Genomic DNA, 23,531 nt, shown 5'->3' on the forward strand with positions numbered 1-23,531 from the left:
AAATACGTGCTTTTAAAAATAAATTTTACCATTTGTATATAAAGTTAACGCAAGATTACACAACATTCTGTCGATTGTCAGTACCTAAATATCGCGATTATTAATTTTTTTTTGTATTTAAATATCGCGCTTGTCTCCAATTGTTTCTTATTTTAAAATACGGAGTTCAATTGTTTTTTTTTTTTTTTTCTAAATATTTGACATTTTGTCGTAACCGTTTGTCAATTGTTTTTATTTAATTTGACATTTGGTCGTACGCGTTTGTTAATTGTTTTAGTGCGTTTATTGTGTAAAATTAAATTCCGAGAGTTAAAAACACACATACTTTGTAGGTCAGGGTACCAAGGTATCAAAGGATTATAATACATACTATATCAATTTAAACCATTGACGTTAGAGTTACATAGACTTAGTGTCAATTGATTGTAAGCGTGCCAATATCTGAGGTAATTGCTTAGGTAAAATCCATTGTAGATTCGTAAGAAAAATTGTGATACCGTGATAAGTATTTTTTTTAAGTCAAGAAGCGAAAAAGTTCAGGGAAATCACAATATTTTATGTAAAAACATTTTTGATATGAAAATTTAACATTCAATGTATGTTTTCTTTTGATAATTGTCCCTATTTTGAATGTATACTTTTTTAATAAATGTATTGTTTTGATAAATATCCCTAGCTGACCTAAGCAATTACCTCAGATGTTGGTACGTTTCTCACTGTACGGAAAGATAGGCTATTCTTAGTCTATGTATAACTATAAAGTCAATGATTTAAACTCACAGATTCGATTGTCAATTGTTTCTATTTAAATTGACATTCTGGTCGTAATTTAAAAAAAAAAAAGTTTTTTATGTTTTTTTTTTAATACACCGTGTGAATTCCAAATATAAATTTTATATTTAAAAAAAACTAGTTTTTTAAGTTTAGCTACACTAGAATAGTAGAAAAAAATACCCAACAACTTAGCGTGTGTATATTATATTACCTATACAACCATAATACGCTGTCAGTGTCTAAATATCGCGACTGTCAATTGTTTCTATTACATAAGAAAAACGAAATTCATTTTGTCATTGAGTTTAAAACATTTAGTCGTTAATTATTATTAAAGTGTGTTATTAAAGTATTTTTCGAGATTAATTTTTGTTTAAAAAAACTAGTTTTGTTCTAGAAATAAAAGTTATATTTATTTAGAGAGTTTTTTAAAATTACCTTTTGTATTTGTATAGTTGATACACCTATCAAGGTATTTTATAATATCTGTGTGTTGTTATAAAACGTCATTGTAAAGTGACTCCAATAATACGAAGGTAGATAGATATACCACACGGCACAACATAAGCGGCGATACCATATATTTTTGTTGCGTTCACGGTCATATTTTTTTTATGTATTGTGTATTGTAGCGGAGAAATATTATTAACAGCAGCAACTATATACACGGTGTTAAGGTAAGAATTGATTCTTTTTATCTAATTAGTATTATTGATTTTATTTTATAAGGTTATTTTCGTTGAGTTTGTTAATAAAATACGTATTTTGTATACTGTCTCGACTAGAAAACATCTTTATAACTAACAAAGGTCTAAATCAAGCTAAGAAAAGGAATGTTATAGTTCCTACCGGGTACTATATGTGGTCTTTAAAATATGAGAATATATTTACAGCCGAAATAGCTCAGTTGGGAGAGCGTTAGACTGAAGATCTAAAGGTCCCTGGTTCGATCCCTGGTTTCGGCATATAACTTTTTTTATTATTTATTTTTTCGCTTTAAATGGTAAGAAATGTATTACGTTTACTACATTGCTGGTATAGTATAGAGACGGGTTTTTGACTGAGGTTTTGATAAACAAATATGATTCGATACCAAAGTCTTTGATGGTAAGCCCTAACGATGAATACAAAATCATTTTTGGTGATACCAGATTTTAGTTTTCTACTAACTCTAAAATTTTCCATTTGCTGAAAAATAAGGAAAGAATGCGCAGTAAAACTAAGGAAAAGAGGAAAATTAGTTGTTTGTTCATGCAACATTTCTGGTATGAAAATTTATTATCTTATTTGTCTGAAGCCTCTCATATTATTGACGTCAGTCTAAATGAATAAATTACAAGGTCCTAGTCACCACAATATTTTGGAGGAGGATGACGTAATAATAAAAATCATTTAAATATTAGCTAAAAACCGTTTAAAGAATTAATTAAACCCACACGTTTAAAATTTAAAAATTAGTTTTACCAATGAATTCATCAAAAAATTTATTTTGACTATAATTTAAAAATCCAAGACATTTTTTACGGTCTCTTGTATTCTCTTGTGTTGGATAAATATAAGAAAAATACCTTATATCTAAGAAAATACAAGAAAATTCTTGGAATTTCCTTTTAAACAGGAAATCTTAAAGTTAAGTGTTTGATTAAAAAGTCATTGTATAATATAAATTGATCTTTGAACCCGGCAATGATTTTTGTATTTATTAATGATGCAAAATTATTTGATTAGCATATCGTGCTCAGAACAAACAAAAAATTTATGCATATTTTTAAGAATTTATCAAAAATATTGGTAAGAATGAATCAGGATTCATTACTAACATTACTAAGCGTTTTGATACTTATAAGCATTCTTTTTGTAGGTAAAGTATTTATACGGTTTAAAATGTTCTAGAAAACTTCGAAACTTTATTTTCGATTAGTTGAAACTCCCTATGTAAGATAATCTGATGACCCAAAGAAACGCGAAAATCGTTTAGTAATTAGATTAATTGTTTTCGGGATTTACCCTTTACGTTTACGATTTCATTTCAAAGGTCCCATATTATCAACATATATCGAGAGATCTGATGCCCAAATCATCAAACCAATGCAATTTATGAATTTTTTGGGTTACAAATACGTTGTACAGCGAGTTTTACTCAGATCAATGATTTTTGAAAAATAGCTCATGATTTTTTCGATTTTTTGAAAAAATAATTTTTCTTATCTCCGTGCAGATAGGGTTAACTTTCTGCTCACTATGCAAAACGAAGTGGCCGCTTTCTTTCTACGTCGGGGAGATAAATAGTATAGGTACATATATCACGGGCTCAAGTAAAGAATGTCTGAGATCTTATGTTTGTCAATGACCTTGAACATGAGATAGAAGACTTTCTTTACTTTTGCTCCTTAGGTGTGTAATATACTATTATTCCCGATTATGTTGAAATTCAGTATATGGTAAATTTGACCCAAAAAAATCGTTTTGTGATTAAACAAATTATTTTCGAGATGTATTTTCATCGTGTAGGTACAAGTTGATTTCTAGAGACCCTATGACGACTTTCCTTTGACGAGGCGATATATTCTTACAGAAAATGGTGGATCATCAGGCTACGGCATCATAAAAAGTGATTAATATTTAATTTGTCATACATCATTATTGAGTATATATACATGATTTGGCTAATTTTCAATTATTAGTTCCAAATAGCCGGAGGCTTCTTCTCAAACAAACAAAATCTAAAAAATTTCTTAATCAAACATTAATTACATAAATTTTTCAAGGATCTGTTTGTTTTCATTCCATTAATTTATTTTATACAAATGTAATAATCCAGTATAGATCGGTGCATTTACTTTAAGAAGAAAACAATTTTTTCTTATTAAAACAATAACCAAATTAATCTTTGTATCAGTGAAATAAACTGTAAATATGGCCATAGGTGATATCGAAATTACAGTCAATAAGTATATTTCGAAACACCAATACCGTCTTATACTAGGCTATAACGTTTAAGGTATTTCGATACCAAAAAAATGAAAATGATAAAAAAGAAAGAAAGTGGATTTCAAAAAAAATTAAAATAAAATTCGATCAAATTTGACTGTGTTATCAAAAAAAAAATCAAATTTTTTAACTTTGTGACATCAGAATAAAAAAATTTTAATTTTGCTCTATCATATCCAAATCTTATCAAATTTTGATAAACCAAGTATGTAATCCTACTAAATTTGGGTCGTACTTTTCAAATTTGTGATTTAAATTAACCTAGCTATAATACGTTTCCAGAATGCGGAGTCCTGGTACCGGAATGAAGCACATAAATGATAGCTAGCGAAAAACTGACATCACGGCTGAAAAGAATGACCCAAAATTATTGATTAAAAAACCAACATTTATTACGACTTCTTCATATACCAACATGTACAAAAGGCTGTTTTTAATAATTAATTTATCGTAAACCGTACAGAGAATCGACTTGAGATTTATACAGAAAGCGTTTTGAAATTTCAACATAAAAATTCAATTATAAAATAAACGACACTCATTGGACTAAATTTTGCCAAGTTGCTTCAAATAATTGAGTATACATTCATTTGAATAACTTTTCGCCTTCTTTTGTGCAGTCGGTTAACAAATAAAATTGTTTTAAATTGATTTTTTTATAAAAAATTAAAAAAAAAAACATTAATCTCTGCTTTGTGTGTGTGTGTTTATGTCAACACTTGACATTAATTAACCTTATGTGAAAATATAATTAAAAGTAATTTATATATCTCAAGGACAAATTTATTATTAAATATATTTTTTAATTATTTTAAATAATATGTGCAATTTTTTTGAAATTAATTTAGTTTAATTCATTGAGAAACATGCTTTTTTCTCGAATATAAAGCCTTTAACCATTTTAGTAACTTACTTTTAAAGTACTTACTTTTGAATACATAATTTCATTTACATTCGTTGATTAATTAAATTATGCACTTACTTTGAGTAAACAGGATATTTAAGAAATATAAATAAAAAGAAAATTATTTATCACTACATAATATTTTTTTATTTAATGAATGCACTTAAGTTAAAATATTTAAGTTACCAGAAATTCCAACATTCCATGTCCTGTAAGGTCTGTCGATGTCCTTGTGTTAGATATGTACATTAGTCCTATTAAGAAAGTATATAATATGTTTACCCGCATTTTTATTTTTTACGACCGGTTAAGGTTCCTGGTAAGAGTATTGCCGAAAAAAATTTTTATGTTGATTTATTGTATTACGATCCTGGACCAAAGAAAAAGGGAAAACTTTCCATGTAATCTTACTAAATTTGGGTCATTCTTTTCAAATATGTGATTAAAATTAACCTAACTATAATAGGTTTCAAGAATGTGGAGTCCTGGTCCCGGAATTAAGCACATAAGTAATAGCTAGCAAAAAACTGACACCACGGCTGAAAAAAATGACCCAAAATTAGTGGATTTCAAAAAAAATTCCAATAAGATCGGATTAAATTTGGTTGTGTTATCAAAAAAATCGAATTTTTAAACTTGTTGACGTCATCAGAATCCAAAAAATTTAATTTTGCTCTATCACATCCAAATTTTATCCAATTTTGATAAGCGAAGTATGTAATCCTACTAAATTTGGGCCATACTTTTCAAATTTGTCATCAAAATTAACCTAGCTATAATAGGTTTCAAGAATGTGGAGTCCTGGTACCGGAATGAAGCACATAAATGATAGCTAGCGAAAAACTGACATCACGGCTGAAAAGAATGATCCAAAATTAGTGGATTTCAAAAAAAATTCCAATAAGATCGTATTAAATTTGGCTGTGTTATCAAAAAAATCGAATTTTTAAACTTGATGACGTCATCAGAATCCAAAAAATTTAATTTTGCTATATCACATTCAAATTTTATCCAATTTTGATAAACGAAGTATGTAATCCTACTAAATTTGGGCCATACTTTTCAAATTTGTCATCAAAATTAACTTAGCTATAATAGATTTCAAGAATGTGGAGTCCTGGTTCCTTAATTAAACACATAAGTGATAGATAGTTAAAAATTGACAGCTGAAAAGAAAAACCAAAAAAGCTTTTACAAGCTTTATTGGAACAAGAATAACATTACCATTAACAATGATTGGCTGTTCAATTCTAATTCAATAAAAGGCTCTAATCAATAATTCATAAATAGATAAGGAAATAGTTTATTTTGTTAATTAAATCCCGTTTAAAATTAAACATTTCTAGTAAATTCTTTTTACGCTTTTCTATATACAAAACGATTAATAAGTGTCTTTCATTTATTGAAACAAATAGGTGATAAGCGCTTTAATATGCAAATTTTCCAAAGTAAAATACTGTAGGTATTATCTTAACATTTGTCCTTGTAAAACATATAATATTTATTTAACATATATATGTAATACTTACATTGTAATATTAATTACCGTAATCACTAGAGAATGGATTAAATACGCTTTTATTTTTAATTTTAAGTCGCTATTAAATAAACCGCTGCAAATGATTTTAAACAGTTTTATTTTTTTACATTAAAATTGTTACAAAAGCTTAAAAGATAATAACTTTATTGGCTTGGCTAAAAATAACTTTATTTGTTCTTAACCAATGAAAATTTAATATAAAGTTTTAAGCGAGATCTGTTGTGGACACCCGGTACAAAGAATGTCCTTTTCGCTATAATTTTTATACCATGTATATATGAAATATACATAGTATATTAAGTTTAGTCCCAAGTTTGTAACGCTTAAAAATAATGATGCTAGGAAAAAAATTTTGTCATAGGTGTTCATAAAATCACCTAATTAGTCCATTTCCGGTTGTCCGTCCGTCCGTCCGTCTGTGGACACGATAACTCAAAAACGAAAAAAAATATCGAGCTGAAATTTTTACAGCGTACTCAGGACGTAAAAAGTGAGGTCAAGTTCGTGAATGAGCATCATAGAGATAGAACAAAAGTTTAAATGTAAAAAATGTTCCTTATTTTACAAAAATTTAACAACTTTTGTTTGAAACAATTTTTCGTAAACATCACTGTTTACCCGTGAGGGCTCCAATTAGGCGGAAATTTTATAATATGTACTATACTTGATTATCAGTTATGTATGTGTCACATGTTTGTATGTGTAATGTGATAAAGAAATCAACACTGACTATATCACGCAGCAACACTGACTATGCATGGTATTTCAACAATTAACTCAGTCAATTGTTTGTTTTCATTTGTTTGTTTTCAATTTAAAAAAAATTTTAAAATTGAAGGGAATGGGTTACGGCCTTATGCACGGTGTGAATATAAATTCTTTGATTTTTTTCTCTGAGTTTTAATGACGTCACAAAGGTAAATCAAGAACTCTTGATTAACTCGAACACAAATTTTTCCGACTAGATTTTCATTATTAAATATTACGTAAGAATAGGCATTAAACTTCCCTCCCCCACGAGATAAGGGCGTGTAAAGATTTGTTTGACCCTTTCGCCCTCGGGATCCTTAAAAGGATAGTTAATTACTTAATTAATGGAAAAGGGTACTTAATTAACGAACTTTTTTGAATTTATGTTGGTACTTTGGTTGAATTTTAAATAATAAGTTTGTAAATTGATTACATCGATTAAAATCATCCTCTCAGCAGTATGAATATGAAATCGAGTAATAAAGTAATAGATCTTAAAAAAGTTTTAGAAATTGTCATGTGAGTTATAAGCTAATCATTTTTTTTTAAATAAGTCCACATTCCGCTATATTTTCAAATTCTCAGGGTCAATGACATTACATATTCAGACATGTTCTTAAAGAAATAAATATAATCAATATAGGTATATTTATTACAGTGAATGTCAAACAATTTATAATTTTCAAAGTTTAGATAAGGAAATTTTTGAAAATCTAACGTTGATTGAATTGCGAAGTATTAAAATTCATATATAATTGATATGGGTAAAGTTTGTCTAGACACAATATTTGGTTACTTCGATGGATGACAATGTTGTCTCAAAAGTCACATTCGGTCACGTGTGCGCATTCTTAGATATTCAAGGTCAAAGGACACAAAAATTAGTTTTTTGAGATTATTTCGTTAAATTCGCTTTCAATCGTATTTACGTTTATTATAAAAGTTTTAGAGGATAAAATTATCTAGAAATTTTGTCTGAATATTACACTAGTGGCACTAATTTTATATATGTACTAAAATAGTATAAGTTTTTTTGTCTTAAACTTCATCTAGTTACTTTATAATCACACTATTTATAATACAAGTTTAAAATTAAATAAATACTTCGAATCGAATAAATTAATTTAGTACCTACCTTGAGTTAAAATAGTTAAATAGCTAATAAAGTAAGTTCATTCTGAAAATTTATTAAAATACACTTTTCATAATAAAATAATATTTATAGGTCAAATGTATGCACGCATTGTACTATGTCCGTATACAGGATGGTCGAAGATATAAACAGCAGGACTTCAATCAAATGATAAGATTAAAATAGTGACAATTTCTTAGAGCATTATGATATAACAGCTATTTTATATTTACCAAATTTTTTGTGCCTGGACCATTTTTATCGAATTCATTTGAGTTATAGACCGAGGAACAAGACAGTTTTTTTTTTTAATGATAAATACAAACTTGTAATATTGTGAGTGGCTTCCTTTTGACGAGTCTACCAAACTTTCCTCTACAATTTCTTTCGAAAAGTCTGCGTTTTCAAATGAGCATGATGACGTCAAATTTGAGTTATCAGTCTGAAAAAACGCATTAATAATTATTAAATAATAAAATATTTTGTTCAACAAAAATACTACACTGATGAGCTTGTATACCACCTCGAGCATGCTGTACTTAATTATTTTTTGTTTTTGAGTACGTATATGGTTCACTTTTTCTGCTTGCTCGACTATAAGTGTTTTAAGAAATTATCTTGGATGACCCTGTATACTGAAAATAAATTAGAAGGAATTCTATTACGTGGGTTTGAAATTAATTTTGTGGGTATTTGTAGAGTCGTGATTGAATGAATACACATTTTATTCGGACTTATTCATCTACATTTTACAAGAGTCTGGGGCTATTTTTATTTACAATAATATTCAATGTCTAATAGACCACTAGCCCATGCTGAAACTTTTCAGGTGAAATGACCCATCATTGAACATGTTGAAAAAGTTGCTAAAAGTAAGTTTAAGCATCTTGGAGTCAGCTTTGGGCGATACAGGTAAGTAAAGGTGAGAATATGGATGTCATACCTCTTGGTATCTCACCCCTGCACCAGTATTCGAACCCCTGCATAATTATTCGAAGCGAATAATAATAATGCCGTACAGAAATAAACACGTAACGTTTCGGAAATTGAAGAGAGATCAAATGCTTTTTAATTTCCGCTATCGAAATTACCGGATTTATTTCTGTACGGCATTTATTTAATTCGCTTTAAATATCTATACGTGGTTAGTATCCGCCAATGCCGCACATATTTGCTGGTGCAGGGGTGAAACACCAAGGGGTGTGACATATATATTCTCACCTGTACCGCACAAAACTAACGCCATGTTGGTTAAACATACTTCTACATATAGGAGCATCTTTTTCAACATCATTCCTGGTGGGTTATTTCACCCGAAAAATTTAAACAAGGGCTTTTGGTCTATAAATTGAACGAATAGTATCGATATTTTTAGAGGTATGATTCGACCAGATGTTTTATTTTGTCTGGCGCTAGACTGTTTTATTTGGCTCTGGTATATAAAATTTAAAATTATGATTAATTTTCAATTTTCACCCACCATAAAGTTATTCAATGTGTTAATCATTTAATTGCTTCATACTGGGAAATTTCCAACTAATTATACAGTCAAGTTTACTTTTTAAGATCGGGAAATAAAAATAAAAAATACTACTAAAAAGTAGAAAATAATTTTTACTATGACTCTTATTCATACTTGAGTATTGTTAAAAGCTGAGGGATCCCAATTTAAAATATCAAGAGAGCGCTACAAGCTTTAACAAAATAGTAGCAGTATATTTTTAACAACATTTTGAGAAAGTTTGTCTTGAATAATTTCTAATACGAATATTACTTATATCAAAAACATTGTATAAAACGCAAGTAAGTTTCAATTCATATTTTTAAAATGTTTAAAAAATAAAATAAACTTTAAAAAATCTTGACGAAGTAATTACTGAAACAATTTTTTTTTGTTTACAAAAAAATGATGTTTTTAAATTATTATACAGAATAATATAATTCTTTTTTTCTTTCATTTCTTCAATATTATGTAACTAAACACACATCTCTATATATTATAAATGCGAAAGTATGCATGTTTGTTTGTTTGATTTTTTTAGCTTTTTTTAGCTTTCACGCTAAAACTAGCGAATGATTTTTAATGAAACTGTACAGCAATATAGTTGATATATCAGAATAACACATAAGATATAATTTATAAAGATATATTAATACAAAAACAAGTGAAAACAAACAATTGACTGAGTTAATTGTTGAAATACCATGTATAGTCATTGCAGATTTCTGTAAAAATAGTCAATATAAAATATTTCAAGGCCATCTTCTCTGATATACTCAATGAATAATTACTATTATACATTTAAAAAAATAGAAAACCATACTTATATTTTATCTGTGTAAAACAATCCGTACCATTATTTCGAGTGTTTCGAGAAAGGGGATAAGCGAGAGCAACCTTTCCTTTATACCCAGCGAAGCGGGTGGGTATCACTCTAGTAGCCATCCATATTGATAAACTAAAAAAAAATACATTAATCACTTTTGTTGTGTGCTATAAGACCCTGAAGGGCTCTCTGTTTAAAAAATAATAATACAAATTTAAAAATAATTTGAAAATAATCAGTTTGTATTATATACGTACAAATATTATTTATTAAGTGAGAATAACAATTAAGTTCTTGACTAAATTATTTGAATTATTTAGAGTATGTCTCAGGAAATTAAATCACACGGGTCTATCCCCGTCATTTCTCTTTCATAAAAGGAATAATTAGAAACAAACGATGAGAAACCTTGAATTATAGGCCACCGGTGAAAAATTGAATCTCGCCTATAAAAATTTGCTTAAAAAACTGAAGTAAGAATGCGTACGATTAAGATAGTATCAGAATTAGGTCCGTTAATTTATATTTAATCCCTTTTCGAGTCATTCCTGGCAAAATTTATTACCTCCTTTCCATTTTCCATTCTGCTTTTGATACCCTGTATATATGAAATATTTATCAAGGTACACTGATTTTAGTCCAATGTTTGTAACGCTTGGAAATATCGATGAACAAAATTTCTTTACCGAAGCCAAACTTGGGAAGTTAAAAGTGTGTTTTCGAGCATAATTGTACAATTTATTTGATTCGGATTTATATTTCTGCTAAATATAAGTTATTATAAAGCATAAATAAAAGGTCGAACCGCTTAAACTAAACTATATGCTTTAGGGAAGGTACTTTATTTTTTTCAAGGTTGGACCCGTTTAAATAACTTAAGCATAATTAGTCCATTTTCTTCGCTGTCTGTCCGTGAAGCTATTATTCTCAAAAACGAAAAACAAAATCAAGCTGAAACATTTATAGCGAGCTAAGAAAGTAAAAGGTAAGTTTGAGTTCGTAAATGAGCAACGTAGGTGAGTTGGGTCTTGTAAACCATTAGGGTAATCTGTTTTAAACCGATAAATGTTCCTTACAAAAGAAAAAACTTTTCTTTGATACATTTTTCGTAAACATCATTGCTACCGTGAATGCGCAAATTAGGACAAAAAGCAACTTCAACTACTGTTCTCGTGAAAGATTATATAAACAAAAAATATTCTAGAAAATTCTTTTCGAAAAAATTTTCAATTGAACAGAGACACAACACTTTCTAAACAGAGTATTTCAACAATTAACTCAGTCAATTGTTTGTTTTCACTTGTTTTCAATAGAATAGAACGCGGTTTGTATTCAATCCTTTGGGATCTACCTCTTTTGGACATGTACTTCAACTGTACAGTTTTCCTTGCGGTTTCTATTTCAAAATCTTTCTACAGGCTTTATTCAGCTTTATCATCAGTTCTGAATTATACCGTTTTTCCATTCAAGTGGCAATATATTATCTGCTGTTCACGAAAAAAGAACCTTTTCTCATATTCAAGAAAATAGCCCCACTTTTGTGTTCACTTTGGCAATCCATCACACTCAATGCACAAACTACTATTAAGCTTGTAAATGTTTTGAATTGCTATTAGATTTACTACTATCAATTCGTTTGAATCATCCAGTAAATCATGGTATTCCTCAGACTTGAGTGTATATGAAAAGCTATTAAATAATGAATATGTATTTTTTCAAGTACCACAAAAAACTACACAAAGTTAATTCACTTTTTTTTCTTCATCTTTTTAAATATTTATTTTTAATTTTTTTATATGTTGTTAATCTTCATCTAACAACACATAGCGTCATCATTGATGTATCTGAGAAAAAAATTCTTGTTCACGTATAAAATTTACTAATTTTAAATTAATTAATGGACAATAGATTTCATATTTGAGGAAAAAAAAATTCATTTTTAACTAAAAAAAAAAAGAATTTATTTTTATATGATATAAGTTTGTCTGGGAATTATTTGATATTTAACAAGAATTTCATGTATTTCTCTACGAACAAATCTTTACTTTCTTAGAATTCTTCTAGAGTTCTTTTTTACTATCATTTTTACACTTTTTATAGAAAAATATAAAAAAGTGTTTTATCTCTAAAATTTTAACGAATTAATCTGTTTAGAAATTGAATTAGGTGCAGCGTAATTCTTATGTGTAATTAATTTAAAAAAATGGGTATTTGTAGTTTTGAGCTATTGATTGAATAAATTGCTTAGGGATTCAAAAACTATTCGTTCACTCGTCAAAGATTAATTTAATGATTGGATGCAGAGATATTCGACCCGTCATCAAATGCACCCGATTTTTGAACTGTTTGGGTCAAAATTACCTTATATACCGAGTTTTATCGAAATTGGAGATCATTAAAATTTCTCGATTTTTTGCAATTTTTTTAAGGGTTACCCCTTTAAAATAATCGAGAAAATCGCAAAAATAATTTTTGTTTAGGAATTTGATGAAACTTGGTGGATGGGTTAATTTTGATCCAAAAAGTATAAAAATCAGGTTAATTTGACGATTTGGATCGATTTTAGCCCGTATCACAAAAACTATAATCGTTAAATGAGCTAGATTTTTATATTATTAGGTTCCTAACTGCTCTTAATAATCTAAAGCCACCAAAAATTTATCGAATAAATATTTTTAAATATCTATTTCAAAAAAAAAAAAAAAAATTATTTTTAAAACTCCCCATAAAAATTCATTCGCTCGAAAATATTTTAATTAGAAATTAAAATCATTAAAATTTATTAGAATTGTTGATAGACAACGATGAGTTTATATTTATATATATGTTTCCTACAGTTTTTTGACTGTTTCTATTTTTATAATTTTCAATGTAAGTTATATTGATATATCAAAAATATAACATAAATGCTTGGAATTCGTAGAAAATAGTTAAGTTAAAAATAAAAGTTTTCATGAAAAAGAGCTTGATGTGTTATACTGTTAGACCATAAATAATGAAAATGTTTTATTTAATTTTCAACTGAATCAGTTATTGTAGAGGAAATGTGGAAATTTAAACTGTGAACTATTTTTCTAATACTCTTTTTCTTAAGGTAGTCGCTACGCGATTGAAATTTACAGGGTGGACCATTTTAATCTATTAATCCTAATAATTATTTGTAGTTATTCAATCAAAAAATTACTTAAACACAAGTTGCAGAATTTGATAAGGTATATCATGTTCTGACATTAGATTGAACCTAGTTTTCCAGATTGTATAGTCAATTTAGATCCTAAATGGTAAGAAATAGAATTACACTTTAAATTAGAAACTTGATCTTCATAAAAAAGAAACATCTTTTACCTAAAATATTTATTCGATAATCCTTAGCTTTCGAAGGAAATGCGACTTAAAAATATGTCATTATTAGTAATGTAATTTTTAAACAAAAGTTACTAAGGATAACAAAGGTGATTCGCTTATGTTAATAAACTTTTAAGTCCAGGTAAAGTTTCAAAATCATTTGAAGATCAAAGTCAAATGACCTTGAAACTACAACTTCAGGTCTAAGTCATGGACACAGGCGAATGTCCTCTTTTACCCTAAACAACTTTTGGCACAAGCATTTTTCTGTAGGTGGCATGTTTTCGTTCGATTAAATGCAATGATGACATACATTTAAGTCGCACTTCCTTCGAAAGCTAACGATTTTCTAAAAAATGTTTTAAATAGAGATTGCTGGTGAAGATTGGTTGGGGAATTTCCTTAACGTCATCCAGCTCTCTCTATACTCTATATCTCCTCAAGTTACGAGTTTATTTCGAGTCACATCTTTCAACAAAAACATAGTACAGTTGTTTTTCGATTATCTGAAAATCGTTTACCTACGTTTAAATCCAAGCCCCGGTGATATTTGGAACGTAGATGAAACAGGGCTGACAATGGTGCACGTTCCTAATAGAGTAATAACTCGCCGTGGCATCAAAACCTTGGGAAAGTGATTTCCACTGAACGAGGTTTGCTGGTGAAAGTCGCAGTTGCTATCTCGGCGCTCGACAACATGGTCCCTCCGTTCTTCGTTTTCCCACCCGCCCACTATAAATACCATTTTATAAGGCTCTAATGGTGATGGTAATTCTTCTGAGTGCATGAAGGAGGATAATTTTTTAGTGTTTCTAATCCGATTTAACTTACCCCAGGTACGGGGTAGATTGACTCGTTTTTCCCATTCTATGAAATCGAGCTTGTAAACTATATTGTAATTAGTAGGGAGAAAATTGGCATTTTTTTTTTTCAAAGTTTAATAGTGTCACTATCAATAGAATTGCTATTTATAAAAATAAATACTAAAGCAATAAAAATACAAACGTTTAAACTGAAAATTGGTCAAGCATCCACGGTTTCCCCTACATCATACTAAAATAAACATATTTATCAGTGTGTATAATAGTTTAGTAGTAAAAAGAATAATAAATTATTAACTTAATATCAGATAAAAATTTCTTAGAAACATTATTTTCATATTGCATGTTGCTATATTTTCCGTTCTAAACCTACATACAATGTTTTGAAAAAGGATGAATGAAGAAAGTTAACAATTTTTATATAGAAAATATATTTTATGTATGTATATAAATAGATTACTATATTTATGTTCACAGAACATAACTAATAATATGTGTTTGATTCGTGTTCTAAAGGAATTCTATTTCCTTAAAAATAAACTATAAACTTCATTCGACCATTAGTTGCGGCTAAACAAGCATTACATATCGTTGTCGAAAATCGAAAATTATTGTGTTCTAAAGTTTAACTCCAAAAATTAGTTTTATTTTTTAATGTTTGTTAAATATTTGTTATTGATTTTATTGAAAAAAAAATATAAGTGTTGTTTGTTTTTAAGTTTTTTTAAAAGTGTTAAATTTTAATTTAGAAGCCTTAATATTTACAGGCTTTTTTAATTGATGTTTTAATGAAAATTATCGTTTAGTTTAATTCAAGATTATAGGTAAGTTATTGTTACTTCTTGGTAGTATTTGTATAGCGAAAATTTGACAATAAATTGGGTGAAAATGAATAGTGCTAGTTGCCTAAATCTCTTAGGAATCTGAAGCTTTGTAATGAATATCGATGACCCAAGTATAAAAAGTATCAAACAACGTTTAATTTGGATATATTGTGTAATATGAAGTGTAATCGGATGCGGACTAAGATCACATTCTGTGCTAATAGGGGTGGACTGACCATATGGGAGTTTGGAAGAATTCCCAATTAGTTGACGTTAGAAAAACGAAAAAAGAGCCGGTCGGTCCAAAATATCCGAAATGCATTTGAATTTTAAATTATAAATATGTTTTACACTTTTATAAGATCCAAGTAATTTAAGTACTCGAGTATTGAATTCCCAATTCAAATTTCATTAAATTGCGTATAAAAACTCACTTTCAGAGCCAGTTCAAAAAAAGTGTAATAAATACGGTTGACAAAGATTGAAGTACTTGGCCGCTTAATTCTTTGCTAAAAGAATTTGTTTCCCTTTTTTTGCACTCTGGACTGAATGAATTCCCGATGGGTTGTTTCCTGCCAGTGTGCCCCTCTGAGCTAGGCTCATTTTAGCCCATTCTTTAAATCAAGAATACAATGGTTAAATTTTTTTAAATTTTGATTATCTTTCTGATGGTTTTGAGATAAACTTTTGGTTAAAAATAAAACACGCACTGTTTTAACGGAAATTGTAATTGACCCTAATCATTAATATTTGTGGGTTATTTTTGGAACAATTTAAGAGTAATTCTTTAGGTCAAACTGATCTGGATCGAAATGCGTTGAATCGAGAACAGGTTTTTGATATTGCTGAGTTTGGTATTAACGGTTTCGCAGGTATTTAGCTTATATTTAAATTAATGTTCATTTAATTTGTACAATGTTTCAAAAATTATTGTATCTTTTTCAAATGCTTAGAAAAAACGTTATAGACAATAAGTTTCAAATCTTTACTATTGCCTCTACCAAAGTGGAAATGATAATCGTTGAATGCCATATTTATTGTAGAAAGGGTCTAGCCGTATAAGCATATGAAAACTGCACCAGCGCCTGATGAAGAGTTCTTGCCTTGTTTTTATTGTTTTTCATCTAAAATAGCCATACACTTGATCTCACACTCCTAACCCCCATAGTAAGGGAGTAATAGGGGTAACAACCCTTAACGAAAAAGTTTTTTTTCTCAGTACCTATTGAAGATATCTTCATGAAATTGAAACTGTACATGACTATAGACAAACTAAATATTATATATTTTTTTTAGAATTTTTGCATCATTATAAACTGTAAAAAACGAGAAGTATATTTTTTGGGGGTGGATTTTTATAACAACCCCCAGAGTGACACCTACCAAAAAAATATATTTTATTTGTTAGTTAGTTGGCTATTACATGCTCAAGTTACAAAAGGATCGAATTGGTGGAACATGGTTAAAAAAAATAAAAATTAATTACAGATGCATGCATATATGCACATATTATAAATCAATTTTTACCATAAATATGTAAACGTCTTTGCACTGTTTCAATTTTTTGCATTTGTTTCTTTGCATTTGTTTGGGCGATTTTCGAACAGCGTGTTATAGACTCGTTACAATGTTATATTGAACTATAATTATACATAGTGAAATAGTGAACATGTATTGATTTCTTCATTTTCATGCAAGTTTTGTCAAGCTATAAGAAGTTAACTAGTGAGTCAAAACATAAGTGGCAAGCGACGTATAAGTATATTTAGGCAAAAGAAAATTGTTTTTTGTTAGGTATTTTGCGAGAGTTTTAAATATCAATTGTGTATTAAGTGCGTTTCAGTTTTTCATGATAACAATTGTGAGCAGAAATAATGGAGAAAACAATTGAACTTAATAAAGATGACTAATATGCTAATTGTAAACTAAGCATCAGAAAAGGCAGTCAAAAATTAAAACGTATTATTATAAATGAGGATTTAGATCGATATCAACCTTATTGTAAAAATACTTTACATATTGGATCCGTATTTTGTTGCAAATGTAGGCTGATAATATATAGAGTTGCGAAACCGACTACGTCTACTAACAGTGGTGATCGTGATGAAAATGAAAGTTACGGCAGTGTTTTGGATGATCCAAACTTTCAAGTGTTTTGACGCAGTAGTTCACGTCAAGAAGAATATTCAGAGTTTCAAATCAAAAGAGTTAAAACAACACATATTTACTGTAAAGCAGGATTCGAGGATATATATCAGTGGATATATATCATGATATATATCCGATATATATCAAATGATTATTTATGATATATATCAATACAAACAAGATTTAAAAATCCCCAAATGTAAATGGAGTTCGAGTAGAGTTAAAACATATTCCCTAATATGTTCTAATCCATAAATGGCAACACTTCTGCCGGCATTAATGGCGTCAGTCGTGTAACTTGTAATTATAGAATATAACCGTTTATTCTATAAATGTAAATATCAAACTTTTGATATATATCGGATATATATCATAAATATCCGATATTTTGATATTTATAATAAATATCGGATATTTTCGAACCCTACTGTAAAGTATGTGAATCTAAAAAGAATCTTACTAGTGTGCCTTTAGATGCTCGCCTGCAAGCATTTATTAAACGAAGAATTTTTTTTCCAAAAGGAAACAGATGTTGCCAAAACCATTTGATAAAAAAACGGTTTTTTGACGATGATTTACACTTGTTACGAGTTTATTCTTACCATAATTAATTAGAAAAAGGCGAAGTTTCCCAACTTTTAATATTTTAGCTAATAATGATGGTTTAACACTACTCAATAGAGTTGACGGATTTGGTGTTTCTGAAGAAGAAATATTTACATGCACAGGTCTTGAATGGGGAAATATTATTCGATTAAAGGGAATGCTTCCTAGAATGAGAGATAGTGATGAACGAACGGCATTGCAAGCATTGGTAGTCTTTTTAGTTAAATTCAGAACTGGTACTATATCATATAACTACATATATGTAATTGATTTTTATTTTTTTTAACCATGTTCCACCAATTCGATCCTTTTGTAACTTTAGCATGTAATAGCTAACTAACTAACAAATAAAATATATTTTTTTGGTAGGTGTCACTTTGGGGGTTGTTATAAAAATCCACCCCCAAAAAATATACTTCTCGTTTTTTACAGTTTATAATGACGCAAAAATTCTAAAAAAAATATATAATATTTAGTTTGTCTATAGTCATGTACAGTTTCAATTTCATGAAGATATCTTCAATAGGTACTGAGAAAAAAAACTTTTTCGTTAAGGGTTGTTACCCCTATTACTCCCTTACTATGGGGGTTAGGAGTGTGAGATCAAGTGTATGGCTATTTTAGATGATAAACAATAAAAACAAGACAAGAACTCTTCATCAGGCGCTGGTGCAGTTTTCATATGCTTATACGGCTAGACCCTTTACTTCTGGCTCAGTTTTACCTAAAAAAAGGTGAAAAATTACTTAAAAAATGTTACACTAAATCACCACAGTTTTATTTAAAGTTTCATTTGAAAATTTGTTTTTATTCTCTTAACGTATTCAATTCCAATCAAATTTTCAAGAAAAGTACGTTGATCTTACTCCTTAAGAAGTTCATGATCTTATTTTAATATATATAAATGGCATTTAAGAAATTATGTTACGTCAAACAAAAAATAATATAAAATAAACAAATGTATTTGGCAGGTGTATATCAACGAAAAATTTATTATCGCGTAATTGAGGAAAATGACTTTGACAATATTACAAGAAATACCAATTTTGATAAATGAACTCAATTATATCAACCAGTTTTCTTGACATTTTTTATGTCTCCTTAATAGGGTATTATCGTTAGTCAAAAATAAATCATGAAATTTGAAAAAAGTTAAAATTTATATAAAAATATACTTAATGATTTCGAGTCATAAAAGCACATTTTTCTTTTAAAATATTAAAATTATAAATCGTAATTTTTAAACTTTATATCACGTGATATCTACTGTGATGTCATAGCGGCATGAGTCATAGACCATCAGCTAGTTCAGTGTAGACAGCTGGGTATAATATATACATAGATAATAAGTATTTATATTTATTATAATCAGATGTCAAATTTATTTGTGTTACTTCGTATAATGATACCGATATTACGTCATCAAATTGGATGCTCGCGTTTTTGACAGTTTAAAATTTAATTTAAGTTTTTGGCAAGATAGCGTGTGTATTTTTCCGAAATAAATTTTTGGTGGCTTTTTATTAGTAATTTTTCAAAAATAGTGGAATACCCAATTAAAATTAAAATTTTAATAAAAAGGGAACTTTTGACGAAAATTAAGAGTAAAATTTTTCGATATGTATTACAGTTTTTAAAATATTAATGACTAAACATTTAGAGAAAATCACTTATAGAAGAAATAACGCTCAAATGTATACAGTTTCATCAATTTAAATGTCTTTTATGGAAAAACGAATGCCGCTTGTTATAATTTTCTCTATTGGAAAATATTTTTCATGCTTTTAACCAATGAATATCAGTTTTCCAAATTAATCTTAAGAAAATTAGCCTTGTTGCATAATAAAGCATACATTGAAAAACATTTCAATATAGGATTAATATGTTTCAAAACATTTCAATATAGGATGAATAAGCTCAAATCTAAAAATTTAGCAACGGAAGGGATATTAAAAAATTGATCTGCTTATAAAAGACATTAATGGGAATTTGAGAATAACATATACACGATTTATAAATGGTCCCAAGAAAACGTGAAACGTAATATTTTGGTCCTGTCCATCGAACGTCCTTAGTTTAGGTTAGGTTAGAGTTGCTGTCTTGGAGTGGGACACATTTAGACCATAGGGTCCGTTGTGATACCGAAAAAGGGTTGGCCCATCCCCGGCCACTACTCTATGAACCATTTGGAGCTGTTTAAGAACAGCAGGAGAGCTTTGACGTCGACGGACTTCAGGTTGGGGAGATCGTCAAAGAGAGACTGACTCAAGTAAGTCCATCTCCTCATGACAGGAGCTGAGCAGTGACAGAGAAGATGAGACATTGTCTCCTTCTCCTCACCACTGTGACAGCTCCTGCAGTAGTTGTGATACACTACCAGGCCCTGGCGTTCAGAATGCCTGCCGCCCAACCAGTGTCCTGTAATAGCCGCAACGTCCTTAAAAATATTCTATAATATTTAAGATTATTATGTTTTCCAAATCGCTGTTCTGTACGAATCAAAATCACTATTAACCCTTGAAGATGTGACAATACAGTCGCAATGTATTATTGTTAGTAAATATTCAGTATTTGCATATGCATAAATGTATTTTAACATATAATGTAGGCTTTATATAATTCATCTAAACAATTAGCTAAATTTTATGTCAACTTTGCATTAAATAAGACTTACGTAATGCGAAGATAAGTAACAAGACAGTATGAGGTTTCGTACATCACTTTCTTAACTTTTACTAAATTTCTTGTGGGGAAAATGAAATATTAGAAAAAATGAGCCAAAATTTCCCTACCAGTTTTAATGCCAATATACGTACGTGAATCAATCATTGAAAAATCTGTCAATTCAATCATTGTTACAAATGAAAAGTCACTAATTGTTTGATTTTTGAAATATCTGTGATAACGCTATTAAACTTCTTAATTAGCGGGAGCTTTCTAGACTGATTTTTGTTTCATAATTAGTCTTATTTTAATTGTCCATTTCAGAGATGTTTATACCCCCGATACCCGTCGGAGTACCTATGTCAGGCATGGGCAAACGTGGCTTAGAGAAGTCCCTCAGACTTCTGTATCTAAAATACGAGTAAGACAGTGACAACCTAACCAGTGACAACCAAAAACAAGAGTAAGACAGAGAGACAACATTTTTTTTCTACCTATCTCATTACTATAAGTTACTATAAGAGAAACTGAGATAGGTAAAAGATTCGTATAGCCGTCTCGCTGCCTCCTCTATGAGCAATGCGGACTTGGATAAAGAGACACACAATAAAGTTTATGGCACACAATAAAGTTATAACGATGGTGACTTCGACTTAAAATAACTCGCCCATGCCTGATTTATGTTATCTAAAAGTTAGTAATCTTCTTCCATATCTAGCAATGCTCTTTGGCTTGAATCATTACGAAAGAAATATTCTCGATAGCTTTTATCAAAATGATTTCTCTTAAATAAGCATTATTATTTATAGTAAGCTTATGGTATATTTAATACGGACCATAAATATGCTAGCTAGATCAATAAAAAGATAGACATTCGGCGCCAGAAATATGTTATATGTGTTTTCATATCAGTTATCTGTAAAGGTTTCGCTTCGTAATGTGATTCGTGAAGTTATTCTAATTAAGTGTATCGTTCAAGTTATAAAATTATAATTGGATATAAGTGTTCTAAAAAAGCTTCAAAATTTGTAATTTTGTAAGTGATTTTTTATTAACTTTATAAGTGAAAATTATTGGCTTTTTTTATGTTTTTTTTTTTTGGAATTGAAAATTCAAAATGTGTTGTATTTTGAATTTGAAAATGTTGAAAACTGTGTTAAAAAAACTTTTTGAAATATTGTTAATATCTATTCACACGCTAGCGTGAGATTCTAGCTTTATTAATGAGTGTTGCAGAGTTCTCACAAGTAGCTAAGTTTTTAATAATATTATATCAAAAGTGTTTTGTATTTGAAAATCAGTCCAGGGTAATACATATGATTTTTTGTTGTTGGGAAAATGTGTTTGAATCGATTTTCCAAAATACGTAAAAACGCTTAAGGAATTGAATCTGGCACTACTTTTTCAAGTTGTGATGCCTAAAATAATTGCTTTTTTTAGAATATTCTTTAGTTTGTAGGTGGAGCATTGTTGAAGCTTAGTTTCAATTATTTAATTATTTAATAATTGACTTCAATATTATTGAAGTGAGATTTTCTACAAAACATAATGGGTAGAATTTTTTCTAATGCGTGTGAGAAATGTTTAAAATCCTTGCTAGCGTGTGTTTAGTCCGTTTTAAGAATGTAAATTTATTCATTTTTAATAATAGTATGAGCAAAATAATTGATTAAATGTAAAGTAAGTTGCATAAACACTACAACAACAAAAGGTAATTTGAATTTTTGTTAATGTCTCTTTTCTCTTTAACTTAATTTGAACATTATTTTAATAACTCTCCGTAAATCGATTTTAGAGATGAAATAAAAATTTGTTAAAAAGTTTGTTGTAAACTTTAAAAAGTTAATGATTTATTTAGACATTTAGACGATAAAACAGATTTCGTGAATATATTATAGGCTAATTTGCATATATAGTGAAGAAACGAACAACTGAATTATCATATTATATGTTCAGTGTAGTCATTTACATATAGATGGCAACAGTATATTCAAAATATTGTATTGAATATTTGACCTCGAAAACTGACGGTGGGAAATACTAAATGCTACTCATAATATTATCAGAATTAATAATTTAAAATTAATAACTTCATCACATTTGTTTATTTACATTTCAAAATCTAAACATTTTCTTTTGTGCTAACTTTCCTTCAAAAAATTATAAAATAATATGCTCTGAAAATAATTTAATTACGCTTCCTATTGTGTGTAGTTTTTATCCCTTTTAGAATTTTGAATTTTTTACGGAGCTTTTAGCCATTTCCGGACGTCTACATGAGATCTCAACATTTCGATTATATTTTACGATTTAATAAGTTTGCCTATTAAGAATCGATTTTCATACAAGGAGTAGGATATTAAAAAAATATAAAGAGTGAAATCTAGTGTTCGAATGATTTCGTTACTTTTTTGCTCGAAAGGTTGTGCTCCTTTCACTTTTTATGGGTGTGTTTAGCTTGTATACTTGTGTGCTGTTGACAAAGCATATGGTTTGAAACTGACAATAACCTGACGGGCATAGCTCATGTGCAGTACACTACAGTCGTGAGGAGCTGATACACACAACTTTTTGTTACATACCGTCACATTCCATGATCAATGAGCTATTTGATATTGCACAGAAAATAGTGCAGAAAGAAACATCTAATCCCAGATTTGTAAAGAAAATAATGTGTAGAACCCTCTTGTCCACTCTCACGTTGT

At 28.9% G+C, this 23,531-nt stretch overlaps 1 protein-coding gene and 1 non-coding gene across 4 annotated transcripts in view; both read left to right on the forward strand.

Moving 5' to 3' along the window:
* Positions 1-204: 204 nt before the first annotated feature.
* LOC123298325 overlaps positions 205-23,531 on the forward strand; it is a 130,136-nt gene continuing 106,809 nt past the window's right edge. Inside the window, exons 1-2 of one of the 3 annotated variants that reach the window (XM_044880296.1) lie at positions 205-346; positions 1,230-1,451. The gene's annotated coding sequence lies outside the window, so the exon portion shown is untranslated. Of the gene's footprint in view, positions 347-1,229; positions 1,452-15,300; positions 15,409-16,262; positions 16,281-23,531 lie in introns of those variants that run through there. The other 2 variants (XM_044880297.1, XM_044880298.1) reach the window with 2 other exon arrangements.
* Positions 1,667-1,739, forward strand: Trnaf-gaa. Its single transcript has one exon. It is a non-coding gene; the product is annotated as a tRNA-Phe (tRNA).

This window comes from Chrysoperla carnea, chromosome 4, assembly GCF_905475395.1.
Source record: "Chrysoperla carnea chromosome 4, inChrCarn1.1, whole genome shotgun sequence".
Lineage (NCBI taxonomy): Eukaryota > Metazoa > Arthropoda > Insecta > Neuroptera > Chrysopidae > Chrysoperla > Chrysoperla carnea.